Source organism: Trachypithecus francoisi, unplaced genomic scaffold (assembly GCF_009764315.1).
Source record: "Trachypithecus francoisi isolate TF-2019V2 unplaced genomic scaffold, Tfra_2.0 Lachesis_group9, whole genome shotgun sequence".
Taxonomy (NCBI): domain Eukaryota; kingdom Metazoa; phylum Chordata; class Mammalia; order Primates; family Cercopithecidae; genus Trachypithecus; species Trachypithecus francoisi.
Window position 1 is genome coordinate 48,413,297 of NW_022681474.1, and position 14,912 is coordinate 48,428,208.

Genomic DNA, 14,912 nt, shown 5'->3' on the forward strand with positions numbered 1-14,912 from the left:
AAGGACCAGAACATTCCCTGGCATGGTAAGTGCTCACGGAGTATCAACCACCAGCACATGCCAGTCAAAGACAGCCTCTGGTAATATGGGGCTTGGCCTGCACATTGTTTTAAAATGTTTTGAGGTTCATAGCCAACATTTAAAAATCAGGAAAATTTATTTAAATCCAGATGTCAGAAGGTGAGGCTACCTTCCTACATGGTTACAGTTTGCAGAGCTCAGGGCAGCTCGGCCCTTTGCCCAGGACACATGCTCTTCTGTAAACCACAGTGCCTGTGTTCCCTGTGGATCCTGTGAGCCTCTGGGTTTGTGACAAGAGCCATCCTGGGTCCCCAAGAGAAGGATATGAGGCCAAACACATCAGCGTCCTCATCTGTGCTCAGAGGAGAGGCAGGGAGGAAGGTGGTTTGGTCAGGCTGCTTTCAGGGATGGCTTAAGCTCAAGCCCTGCATTCCCAAGGCTTCCTGCAGGAGGGAAAGGAGGGCTTGGGAATGACCACCCTGGCCTGGGTTGGCAAGAGATGGGAAGGGCTGAAGCAGCACCTGGTGGGGAATGACCACAGTCCTGCCTGAAGCTACTCACTTCAGAAGCCCCATGTCTGCCCACACCCCCAATTCCCGCTCATGGAGTGGGCTTGGGGACATTCATCACCTTCAGGCTCTTCTGCCCATGTTTCCAAGCACTGTTAGGATCTTTGTCCCCTGTGACAGACATTGTGTGCAGGGCCTCTCCTCTGCCCTCCTTCCCACCCAGCCCACAACCTCCCCTGCACCCGTGCCTTCTTTTAAGCAGCTCAGCTGCCTCTGGGAAAAGAGGACAAAGGAGGTGGCTGAATCCTGTCTGAAGTCCACCTCCCCGTGGTCCCTTGGCACAGTCACTGAGCTGGCATAGGAATCAAAGTCTGCCCATCCCTGGCACTTGGCCAGGCAGAAGTCAGACCACAGCCCTCAAAGGCCTAAATCCTTCTCAGGCTCGCTTTGCTCTGCCCAACCCCTACGGTGATGGATTCGCAGCCCTCAAGCTCTCTGCTGATTTTCTACCATGAATATGTACCACTTTTGCAATCACAGAAACACGTAAAGAAAAATGTTGGCCGGGCGCGGTGGCTCAAGCCTGTAATCCCAGCACTTTGGGAGGCCGAGACGGGCGGATCACGAGGTCAGGAGATTGAGACCATCCTGGCTAACACGGTGAAACCCCGTCTCTACTAAAAAATACAAAAAACTAGCCGGGCGAGGTGGCGGGCGCCTGTAGTCCCAGCTACTCGGGAGGCTGAGGCAGGAGAATGGTGTAAACCCGGGAGGCGGAGCTTGCAGTGAGCTGAGATCCGGCCATTGCACTCCAGCCTGGGCAGCAGAGCGAGACTCCGTCTCAAAAAAAAAAAAAAAAAAGAAAAGAAAAATGTTACTTCTATCTCCTTCAAGTGTTTTATCCCTGGCCGTAGTTGTATGTTCCCTGCAGAGCCTGTGGGCCTCTGGGTTTGTGACAGTAATGCAGGAGTCCCCATCCCTGAATGTATATCTGTATATCTGGTGAGACCCAGGGTCCTGCAGGGAAATGGAGATGGTGGGCAAGGTGACTGAGGAAGTCTGATGATGAAGGCGCAGCTGACCCAGGACCATGGAGGCAGGTCTGTCCCACAGAGCGGAGGGGAGGAATAGATAAGCCCCACCAGTCTGAGTCTGTTGAATGTCACTCCCCACCAGTCTTCCTCTCCTGCCTCCCTCCCAGGCTCCTCTGGAACAACTGCTCACCCTTTCCTTGGCACCCCTAGGTCTTTTTTCTCCATTCACTTGTGTCCCCTTAATGCCACCCCCTGCAGACACAATGAGTTTAAGGGGGGACACATCAACAAGGTCCCCCCACCCGCGTTAGTCATCACTAGCACCACAATGCTCTCTCCAAGTTCCGTGCAGCCCTGGAGAACTGGGGCCACATTGTGGAAAGGGGAACAAGAGCAAGGTGAGAAGACTGAGTCTGGAGAATTCAGGAAGGAAGAAAGAAGGGTGAAAATAGCAGAGAATGTGCTAGAACCTCATCTACAGAGCTCGAGGGCTCAGGGCATCTTCATTGGAGGCTCAGGGAACCAGCCTAACCTTCCCCTGCCCTGGTCTCTAGCCACACTCTACACCAAAGACCACACTGATACGCACACACACAGACGACTTGGAAGAGGCCGCCAGGAGGCAGGTGGACGTCCAGAACCAGCAAGCACCAAGTACCAGAAAATTCTACCTCCAGCAATCACTTCCTCATTTGTAAGCCAGCATCCATTTGACCCCCTGAATTCCTATCTGTCACTTAGTTCTGACATATTCACCTATCCATCCAATACATATCTACTGAACAGCTGCTGTGTGTCAGACACGCGCTCAATGTGACGACACACCAAGATCCTTTCCAGATACTGCCAGAAAATGTCCACTGTCTCTTTGTCTCTTTGTTACATTTGTGAGGAAAACGCAGTTGTTAACAATAGCTAAGAAATCAAATATAGAAACTACGGTACAGCCATGTCCAAGTAAGTGGAATCAGGTATAATAATAAGGGTGATCAAGATAGCCCAGAAATTTCCTTCAGAATCTCCGCAAATCATTATCACAAAACTAAACACTTACCCCTGGCTCTGGATAAATTAAGCGTGCACGCTGTGCTTCATTGTGTACTTGGTTTAATTGTATTTCAAGAGAATTATCCTCCACTGAATTTCAATGTGCAGCCAATTTTAGCCCCATTCTGGATTTTTAAAATTTTCTATTTGACTTGGAAATCATCGTGGTTTTTTTTTCTTTTCTCTCTCTCTTCTTTTAAACCACGTAGTCCTCTGTAAGAAAACCACCATTATTTCTAAGAACAGTTTTCCCTAAATTGTCATCCACAGAGGAAGGCCCCATAACATGCACTCCTATAGTGTGATCAGGCCCTGCCTTCCCCTCGCTGGGTAAACTTGGGAGTGAAGACCCCCTCTGGCCCATCCCCTCCATCATCTCAGTTCCCCGGGGCTCTGGCACAGGCAGAAGATTCTCAAACACTATCGAAATTTTTTTCTCCAAACTAGATGTTTGTGGTGGACTGAATGTTTGTGTCCCCTGAAATACCTATGTTGAAACCCACTACAGTTAAATGAAGTAATAAGAGCAGAGCCCTGATCCCATAGGATTGTGTGCTTATGAGAAGATACACCAGAGAGCCTGAGCTCCCTCTTCCCCCACCCCACACATATGTCCAGGAAGGACCATGTAAGGTCACTGTGAAAAGTTGGCCCAGCCCAAGGAGAGAGCCCTCACCAGACACCAACACTGCTGACACCTTGATCTCGGACTTCCAGCCTCCAGAAATGTGCAAAATAAATTTGTGTTGCTTGAGCCACCCAGTCTATGTATTTTGTTACAGCAGCTTTAACAAACTAATACAATGTTACATCAAAGCTCATCATTGAAACAGATGATAGTGGAGGGGACCAAGAGCCCAGCTGGTGCCCCCAGCCTGGGAACACCCAGTGCCACTTCTGCAGAACCTGGGGATTGTAAAAATCCAGTTTAAAAGTTGTAAAATTTGGCCTCTAAGATCCTCTCCCACTCTAAGATCCATTGATTTTTTAATGTATTTAAGTTCTTCCCAAAGAAATGTAAGTACAGTAGAATATTATCACCCACCTCATCCTCTTGCTGGGAAAGATGGCTCTGCCTATTGCCAAATGGACTTGACGTCACAAATAAAGTAGAAAGTTGTAACCAAAGTAAAGGATTGGCCCCTTCTGGAGACCTTCACTGGCACAGTTTTCCTGGGGAAGGAAAGGGCTGTGCATTTGATTGGCTAGCAAGAAAGTAGATACCAACTAGATACTGCCTGAACTATACAGTATCTATATTGCTTCTTAAAGGGAAAAGGGATTCTGCAAATTTTCTACATAGATAAATATTTTAATTGGCAAAGAAGTTGGCCTAATTTATTCCTATCTTTCTTTTTGCCACAAAATTCATAGAATTTCTGCTGTTCTCCCTAACAGAGATACTCCTGGTCCAATTCTCTCAAATACAAGCTCACTCTCCTTCCCACCACAACCACCTCCCTTCTTCTTGTGTTCCCTATGTATGTAAATATCACTATTATCTGTCCTGTCATCTAAGGTAAACAAAGAGAGAAGAAGGGAAAAGCAGAGCTCTGACATGCATAAATACTCACACTGGGTAGAATGTGAGGGTGGCGCAGTGCTCAGCAGGTACCACAAGGTGGCAATGCCCTCTGCATGATCCTGAGTTGCCAGCCCTGATTCCTGCAGTTTCCAACACACTTTCCTGTGGCTGCTTGTGGTACAAGAAGCCTGACGCTTAGCTGTTTCTACCTCAAATGATGACATGATTCCACATCTGTCTCTTTCTTAAAGGAAACAGAGTGTCATGCTCAGTGGCCAGAGGAGTCTTTGATGGCCTCGAGGAATCAGTCTCTTTTCTCTGCCTATAGAACAGCCATTGAATGTGTAGCCAAATGGAGGCCTCCAAAGCCCCGCACACCACAGCATTTTGATAAGAGTTCTGGGCCTGGGTTTTGTCTTTGTCTGACTGATAAGTCAGGGCAGTCCCTGGATTTCTCTGACCTGGGATTGTTCATCTGAAAAGTGGTGGTAATTACCTCTCATGCTGTGATCATAGGTGGAAGCCCACTGAAAACTATGGGGTGTGGGGCAGGAGGGTTCAGAGAAGCACCCCACACCTCAGGCAGAGGCACAACAAATGACATTTGGCAATTGTGGGCAATGTTTCTAAAGTAACGAGGACTGGAAAGGCCCTGGGTGAAGGCCAGAGACATAATCCTTAAGTCTTCCCTCTGTTCTTGGTTGAGGTAACTTGCTGCTCCCCTCTTAAGCTGCTCCTTGGCCCCAACATCACACACCTGCTCTTCCCTCCGTCCACCTGGCAGCTCTCACAATGGCCTCCATTGTCCCCTGCACAGCATCCTCAGCTCAGCTGCCCTGCCCTCTGCAGCTGTCCAACACATGCACCGCCTTCGCCTTCTAGATCACAGCCAGCTTGGCAGATTGGAAAGGACTCAGCTTTGGGTGTTGAAAATCCCTGGGCATGAATCCAGGATTTACCATTTATTCAATGTGACAAAGATTCTCTGCTTGACCAAACTTGAGTCAGGCTCTTGAACCTTCTTCTAGGCCCATCTCTGAACTTCCTTGTAACATCCAGTTGTAGCCAAGAACCCTATTAAGCTAGTTTAGCAAGAACCATCAGCCCCTCGATATCTGATCAGGTTCCTCAGCCTGCACCATCCCCCAGGTGATTTCTGATCACCCTGGCCTGTCTTCAGCAAGATTCTTGTTCGATAGGTTTAGCCAGAATCTCCTTTATTTTTGATGTTTCATCTTAGTAATTTTCCATCCAGCAAACCACACCCTGCCCCTGGGCTATCATTTCCCACTTGTCCATCTCTCTCACTCGTTGCAACATTCCATTGCAGCTGTCCCTACACCTGAATAAAGTCTTTACCATGCTTTCACAAGTGTCATTGAATAGTATTTTTTAACAAATGTCTAAACAAGTTCGAGCAAATTTTTTTTATCTCTGAGTTTGTTCCACATCCACAAAAATGGACTCATTTGGGTGGCATACTTTAAAGCACATGGTACATGGTAAGTGCTCAATAGATATTAGACACGTTCCATCGCAGACTTCCTCATCTACTCCTTGCTGTCACTCAAGAAAAGGGTGTGTAGGAGAATTATGATAATTGACTGGCAATTACACACCACAGGTGTCCCAACTACTCCCTCATTTAATCCCCACAACATCCTCACAAGCACAGTTCTCAACTTTGTTTGCACGTTTGAATCAGCTGGGGCCTGGTGACTCAACGTGTTGTCCCTGCACTGGAAGCCCCAACCTCATTTGGGAGCTTGTTCGAAATGTCTCAGGGTTGGGCGTGGTGGCCCATGCCTGTAATCCCAGCACTTTGGGAGGCTGAGATGGGAGGATCACTTGAGTCTAACAGCTGGACACCAGCCGGGGCAACATAGTGGGACCTTGTCTCTGTAAATACAAACATACACACGCACATACATACATACGTAAAATAAAATAAAAAATTTTAATAAAAAAATGTCTCAGGCCCTCAAGTCTCAGGGCCCAGCTCAGACCTCCTCAATCCAAATCTTCATTTTAACACCCCACCCCCAGAATTGGTTTGTGTGCACCTTATAACTTGAGAAGCATCAGAGAGCTTTACAGATTATAGCTGTCTAGGTCCCTGGCACAGAGATTCTGATGTGGTAGGTTTAAAGGGCTGGCTGGCTTGGGCTTTTTAAGCTCCCAGGTGATTCTAATATGCAGCCATGAGTGAGAACCACCACTTTTGGGGAGTGGTATGAACAGTTCTGTTTCATGAAGAGTGTTTCAGCTGAGATCTACTCTGAGTTATCTCTGAGGCCATGGTTTGCTGTTTGATATGAATATATATTTCTCTCTAGGTGTTCATTCTTCTTCACCTGCTCTTGTTCTATGGCTTGCTCTCATCTTTCTCTTATTAAGTCCCCTAAATTCCAAAGACCACAGGCCAGTGGGACAGCCTCAGCCCAAGGCTTTTTATTTTATTATCATGATATCATCTACAAGATAATAGGGCCAGGGCTTTTAGTGGAGACACTAAAGAATAAGAGGTTAACAATACTGCTTAAGGTCATAGAGTAAATGAGAAAGCTTGGCTAGTGCCTCCCGGCACAGGGATTTCTGGGTATCAGTGCAGGCAGCACACATCCAAGATGCTGTAGGGCAGCACTTCTCAAACTCTTCGGTGCACACAAATCACCTGGGATCTTGTTAAAGGCAGACTCTGGTTCAGTAGGCCTGGGTAGGGACCGAGGGTGCATTTCTAACAAACTCCCAAGTAAACCGATGTTACTGAAGTTGCAGTGTGTTAAGCCAAAGCAACTGATTATGATCGTAGCTTCGCCTTTGTCACTTCCCAGCCTCTGACTGGATGTTCATTGTCTCTCACCTGCCAGATGATTCAGATCAATGTTTCAGGTTGTGTCATTGGACTGAGCTCTGAAAACCTCCATGCCAGGCCTAAGATGCCACTGGGTGGCGCCCTGGTGCACCTCCCTATGGTATTTCCTGTTGCAGAGCAGCTGTTGGGTGTTCATTCAACAACACTTCAACAAATATTTATTGAGCCTAGCTATAAGTCAAGGACAAAGTTTAAACAAGACAGACAATGTCCTCATGAGGGGCTTACATTGTACTGACAATAAACAAGTAAATGTATAAGAGATCGTTACAAATTTTGATAAGCACTTTGGAGGACATAAACTAGGGAACAGATAGGGAAGCTGGGAGAGGTGGTTGGGAAAGACTTCTCTGAAGAGGTGCTATTCAAGCTGTGACTTAAAGGATAATAATAAGGCTGTCAGGTGAGGGCAAAAGAAAAATATTTCAGGCAGAGGGAACAGTAAGTGGGAAAGGGAGTGGCTGTTGGAGGAGCATAAAGAGGCATGAGGCTGGGGCAGAAAACCCAAAGAGAAGCAACAGGAGACGCAGGGGCCATGTCCATCCAGTAGGGCTGGCTGGGACGGGGAAGGGGAACAGTGAGTTTTATTTTATTATTATTATTATTATTATTTTGATTTTTTGAGATGGAGTCTCACTCTGTCGGCCAGCCTGGAGTGCAGTGGCACGATCTCGGCTCAGTGCAAGCTCCACCTCACGCCATTCTCCTGCCTCAGTCTCCCGAGTAGCTGGGACTACAGGTGCCCACCACCACGCCCGGTTAACTTTTTGTATTTTTAGTAGAGATGGGGTTTCACCGGGTTAGCCAGGATGGTCTCGATCTCCTGACCTCGTGATCCACCCGCCTCGGCCTCCCAAAGTGCTGGGATTACAGGCGTGAGCCACCACACCTGGCCAGCGAGTTTTATTTCAAGAACAAATGAAACTCTTTGAAAGGTTTTCATCAAGAAAGTAACCAGATCTGGTTTCCATTTTTAACTGATCTCTCTGGCTGCTGTTTGGGGGCTACATTGAACAGTAGAGGCTGAAAATTGAAGTAGGGATTGTTACAATAGTCCAGACCAAAGATGCTGCTGCCTTGAACTAGGTGGTGGTGACAATAACAGTGAGATATGGACAGATTTGGTATACAGTTTTGGAAACAGGTATTACATGACTTGCTAGTGGTTTAAGTAAGTTTATCAGTTTGGGTGCTTTTGATTTCAGGTAACAGAAAATGTAAACATTAACTGTCTGAAAAATAAGTGCAACTTACAGATTCACACAAACGAAAAGTGGAAGAGTGGAGGCTTCAGGCAAGGTTTGATCAGGTCTCCAGGTTTATTTTTCTGTGATTCTCAGGCCTACCCTTTTCCTCTCCCACTCTCTATGTGTCCATTTATTCATATGCTAACTTTATTAATAACTGCAAGATGACTCCAAGAACAATATATGTACATGATTGTGAGTTAGTTCTGTTCACATATAGGAGGAAGCAAGCATTATTCCCAATAACCACAAAACAAAAATCTTGAGTTGGGGCTTGATTGGATCACTTCTAAAAAAATCCCTGTTTCCAGGAGAATTAACATGATAGTTGGCTTAATACTCCCATTAATCCCCAGCTGCCAATGGAATGATTAGCTTAGCTTAGATGGGGTTTATTGGAAACCATCACCATAGGTAAGGGGGTGAAATTATTTTAATTTGCTGGGACCAATAAAGGCAGGGGTGTAGTCAGTCCTACACAAATGACATAGTTGCTGAGTAGTGGGGGAGGGCAGAATGGATGCTGAAGAGAAAATTTCCATTTCCATTTGTAAATGAAGTGAGAATCGAGGACATGGGAGTACATAAGGATGGTACCTAGGGTTTTGGAGGTGCCATATACTAAGATGAGGAAGACAAATCAGGCTTGGGGGAGAGTAAATACAGATGCCTCTTAGATACTCAGGTATTTGAGTCTAGTGAGCATCTGGAAATATGAGTAAGAGCTGAAGGGAGATGTCCTGGGTGGAGTCACCCACATCACATGGCATCCTCTAGGTGTGGGACAGAGTGACAAACTTTCAGCCACTAGCACAGCCTCTCCCTGACAGCTCGGGAATCAGAAGAAAAACCCCGTGATGAGAAGGTTAGAACTAGTGATTCTCTAAACGAAATAAAGCCATGAGCATCAATATCCTGCTACTAAAGGAATAAATGAAGATCTAAATGAATACATTACAATTAAACATCTTGTTCATATCTTTTGTTTGAGCGATCCTCAGAACAATGAAAGAAAGGTAACAGGAAGAGAATTTAGAATCCCATTTTTCAGGTGAAAAATGTGAGATGTGCACAGGTTAACTGGCACCCCAGATCCATCAGAACCTGAGTTTAGAATCCATCCTCTTGATCCTAAATCTAGTCCCCACGCCCTGCAGATCCAAACATCTGTGATTGGATAAATCTATTCCTGGAGACAATATATCTACGACCAAAGATATTCTATGACTCAAGTCAGCACATGCTAAGAATTTTTCAGATGCTGTGGGAGGTGAATTAACAGGGAGGCAGCAGGTGAGATAGAAAGAATCTTGGTCTCCTGGTCAGAATAGACACCTACTTGGGAGTTCCAGCTTTGCTGCTCCCTTCCTGTGTGACTTTGGGCGAGTCACTGAATTTTTCTGGGCTGCATTTTCATTTATGATGGGTTGGATTATATCAGTTGTTTTCAAACTTTTTAAAAAAAACTGAAGCAATCCTTAGGTCACTGGTTCAATTCCGGCTGGAAGTAGGTGCCTTACACTTCGGCCAGGCATGGTAGCTCACGCCTGTAATCCCAGCACTTTGGGAGGCCGAGGCAGGCGGATCACTTGAGGTCAGGAGTTCAAGACCAGCTTAGCCAACATGATAAAAACCCATCTCCATTAAAAATACAAAAATTAGCCAGGAATGGTGGCATGTGCCTGTAATTCCAGCTACTTGGGAGGCTGAGGTAGGAGAATCGCTTGAACCTGGGAGGTAGAGGTTGTAGTCAGCCAAGATTGTGCCACTGCACTCCAGCCTGGCAACAGAGCAAGACTTCATCTCCCCCTACAACCCCCACCCCCAAAAAACTAAAGCATTTTCTTTGAGAAAAACACACACACACACACACACCAGGAAATATAAATAAATTAAAGAAATCCCAGCATAACTTCTCCTATCAAATGTTTAAGACGGTGAATGGGGGATAAGCCTCCTCTCCCATGACTACCATCTTAGAAATCTGCAATCCACTCTGCTTTGCTTTCTAGGAGTCTGTGGGTTGCATCTCTTTTTAGGTAAGTTCTGAGATTGCCTGCCTTCCCCCAGTTCTAATGCCCCAACTACTCCAGGAAAACAGTCTCACTTTCCCTCTCTTCACAGCTGGCCAGTACCACAGACAGCAGGTGTTCTCTGTTCACAGTGATGTTAGTGCATGAGCCCCATGGATAGAGTACCTTGTTGTTCAGCCTACCTGGGTTTAAAGAAGGTCTTTGTAGAAGCTCAGGCATTAGAAAGCTACAGATACCATTGTTTATCAGTTGCTGTTAGTAGGTGTATTTGCCAACTCTTGCTCAAGTTAAACAGGAAGTGATTAAAGGACTCCTTGAAGTTAGGAAGGTAAGAAGAACAAACACTCATAATTATGAAACAGCAGAGTCTAACCTTTATTATGGGCTTTCCATGTGTCAACATATCCAAGCCTCTGAACAATATTAAGATGACAGTATTATGATCTTAAGTTTTATTATCTGCATTGCATATGTGAGAAAACTGAGGCTAAATTGATAAAACTCTAGAAGAAAACATAGGCATAAATATTAATAACCTTGGATTAGGCAGTGGTTGCTTACATAGAGTAAGAAAAGCACAAGTCAAACAATAATAAAAATGGCTAAACTGGACTTTTTCAAAATTAAGAACATTTGTGCTTCAAAAAATGCTCAAGAACATGAAAATACAGACCACAGACTGGGGGAAACATTTGCAAATTATATATCTTATAAGTCACTAGTATTCAGAATGTATTTTAAAACTCTTATCGTTCAACAGTAAAAGGACAAATAACCGATTTTTTAATGGTCTAAGCATTTATATAGATATTTCTCCAAAGGGTTACACAAGCGACCAATAAGCCCATGAAAAATCCTCAACTTCGTTAGTTATTAGAGAAATGCACATCAGAACCATAATGAGATGTCATTTCATATCTACTAGAATGGCTGAAATAGAAAAGGTTAATAATAACAAGTGTTGCCAGGCGCGGTGGCTCAAGCCTGTAATCTCAGCACTTTGGGAGGCCAAGACAGGCAGATCACGAGGTCAGGAGATCGAGACCATCCTGGCTAACCCGGTGAAACCCTGTCTCTACTAAAAAAAAAAAAAAAAAATACAAAAACTAGCTGGGCGAGGTGGCGGGCGCCTGTAGTCCCAGCTACTCGGGAGGCTGAGGCAGGAGAATGGCGTGAACCTAGGAGGTGGAGCTTGCAGTGAGCCGAGATCAGGCCACTGCACTCCAGCCCGGGCGACAGAGTGAGACTCCGTCTCAAAAAATAATAATAATAATAACAACAAGTGCTGGCAAGGATGTGAAAGCACTGGAAACTTTATACATTGCTAGTAAGAGTGTTAAATGGTACAGCAATTTGGAAAACAATTTGGAAGTTCCTCGAAAAATTAAAAATATAGCTATCATGTGCTTAGCAATTCTACTTCTAGGTACATGCCCAAGATAATTGAAAACATATTTCTACACAAAATATTGTATACCAGTATTCATAGCAACATTATTTACAATAGACAAAATGTGGAAACAACCCAAATGTCAATCAACTGATGAATGAATAAGTAAAATGTAACTTATCCATACAAGGAAATATTATTCAGTCATAAAAAAAAGTGCTGATGCATGCTGCAATATGAATAAACATTGAAACAAGCCAGACACAAAAGATCACACGTTGAATTATTTCATTTATACAAACTCTCCAGAATAGGAAAATTTGTAGAGACAGAAAGTAAGTTAGTGGTTGCCAGGGGCTGGGAGAACAGGAGTTTGAGAGGTGATTGCTACTAGGTATGAGACTTATTTTGGGGATATTGAAAACATTCTGAAATTAAATAGTGGTGATGATTTTATAACTTTTTGAATATACTGAAAACCACTGAATTGTACATTTTAAAAGAATGAATTCTATGGTATATAAATTATATCTTAATAAAATTAATAATTAATTTAATTAATTAATGGAAAGTGCAATGGGAACTCAGAAAAGATGAAACTCAAAAGTAGTAGGAGGGATCCAGAAAGTCTTCCCTGAGGAGGTGACACAAGTTCTCCCCTTCCTAACTCTCAAGGCCCTGAAGCATAGTATATGCACAATTACTTTAGAAACTAATGTCTCAGCAGAGCAGAAAGGTCCTACTTCACATCCTGATACTCCGTCCCAGTGCCTTCCTCTCCTCTATATAGGCTTTACGTAATAATCACAAAATCCCCCAGCCCCATCTGTTCACCTATTTTTCTTTTCTTTTTTTTTTTGAGACGGAGTCTTGCTCTGTCACCCAGGCTGGAGTGCAGTGGCTGGATCTCAGCTCACTGCAAGCTCCTCCTCTCGGGTTCATGCCATTCTCCTGCCTCAGCCTCCCAAGTAGCTGGGACTACAGGCGCCCGCCACCTCGCCTGGCTAGTTTTTTGTATTTTTTAGTAGAGACGGGGTTTCACCATGTTAGCCAGGATGGTCTCGATCTCCTGACCTCGTGATCCGCCCGTCTCGGCCTCCCAGAGTGCTGGGATTACAGGCTTGAGCCACCGCGCCTGGCCCTTCACCTATTTTTCAGTAGAAGCTTCTTCTACACCTAAATACATTTTTTATTGTGATTTTAAAATCAATTTCTAACAGACATCTTGCACAAAAATTATCCTATTTTCCCTATGTTCAAGTTCAGAGCTGGGTGGGAAAGGATGCTCATGGGGACATAAGGGAAGGGGGCTACTAGAGCCTGAATGCCAGAGTGTAAGGGGCATTATTCCGTGACTTGTAGCATGGAAGCATAGTGACCAAGCACTATGCTTCAGCATAAAAGAGCCACAGAAGCAATGCTGGTAAGGATGTCGTGGCCCAATGCCAGGATCCATTAGGAGTGTATTCATCTGAATAGGAGACAGAAGACAGAAACAATCTAAAGGCAGTGGTGGAAGTCTCCAAGTGGATGGATGAAGGACAGATTTGGAAATGGGCAGGGCTAGGAGGAGCGGAATCGTAACTCAAAGTCCTGAAGCAGAGAATGTTCACATTTAGAACAGGAGGTGGCTTCCCCTCTGGCTTTCTGGACCTTCATATTGCTGAGGTTTGAGAAAATCACACCCTTTTAGTTGGGATGTTTTTGAGATGAGGGTAAAGGCACTGATTGAAGGCCATGGAGCTTAACTGATAAATGAAAGGGAGGGAATGATACGACATGAGAGTAGACAAGAGACAGGGTCCAGAACACAGAAACCCTTATAGGCCAGGTTGAGGATTTGGGGCTGACTGGGTGCAGTGGCTTAAGTCTGTAATCCCAGCACTTTGGGAGGGCAAGGCAGGAGGATCCCTTGAGCCCATGAGTTCGAGACTAGCTTGGGCAACATAGCAAGACTCTATATTTACAAATAATAAATTTAAAAAATTAGGTGAGCATGGTGATGCACACCTGTAACCTTAGCACTTTAAGAGGCCAAGGCAGATGGATTACTTAAGCCCAGGAGTTCAAGGCTGTAGCGAGCTATTATTGTACCACTGCACTCCAGCCTGGGTGGACGGAGAGAGAACTTGTCTCAGAAAAAAAAAAAAAAAAAAAAAAAAGATTTGGGGCTTGATGCTAAATGCAATTGGAGGTATTAAAAGGGTTTAAGCAGAAGCTGATATAATCCAATTTATATTTTGGCATTGTGGTACAAAGAACCATCCATCCATCTAGGTGGAGGGGATGTAAGGAGTCCAGTTGAGGCTATTTATGGACATCCAGGTGAAAGATGGTGATGGCTTGGACAGTGGTGGTGACAGTGGAAATGGAGAAAAGAGAAACAGAAGATGACTGGGCTTATGGGGGAAGGGCATGAGCTCTATCTGGCATTGTTTTGGTTGATGTGTCTTTGTAACAGCCAAGTGGAGATTTAGAGAAGGCGATTGAATATGAGAGTTTGCAGCACAGAGAAGTCTGGGTGGGGATATAGATGTGCAAGTCTTTGCTATGGAGTTGGTAACTGAAGCGTTGGTGGTGGATGAGGTTTCCCAGGGAGAAGTTTTAGATGGAAGACAGAAAAGAGCCTGACTGAGCCTTGAGGAATCCACTATACTGAATAGCCTGGTGGGGAGGAAGAGTCTGCAAGGGGGACCAGAATGAGTATCCAGAGCACCAGGAAGAAAACCTGGAGGGAGAGTTTCCCAAAGTATAAGGAAGAGGTTATTTCAAGAAAAAAAGAATGGTCAAGTAAAGTAAGGGTGGATGAATGCCCTCTGGATTTGGTGATTTGGTGGCCTTCATTGACCTGAGCAAGAGCTGTTTCAGTGAAGGGAAGAGAATAGAAACCAGACTGGAAAGGTAAGTGCTTGTTTTACCAGGCATGGAGGCACACACCTGTAATTCCAGCACTTTGGGCTGCAGCAGGAGGATCGCTGGAGGCCAGGAGTTTGAGACCAGCCTAAGCAACATAGTAAGACACTCACTCTATTTAAAATTTTTTTTTCATACAAATGAAGTGTTTGTTTTGAGAAATTTTGACTGAGATAGAAGAGAGAAACAAAATAACACAACGGAGGGGAAGTCCTGCGTGCTTTTGTTTAACAAAGTGAAGCTTAAGCAGATTTAAATGTTCTTGGGAAAGGTTGATTGAGAAGTAATTGAATATATGGGAAAGATAAGCAATAATTA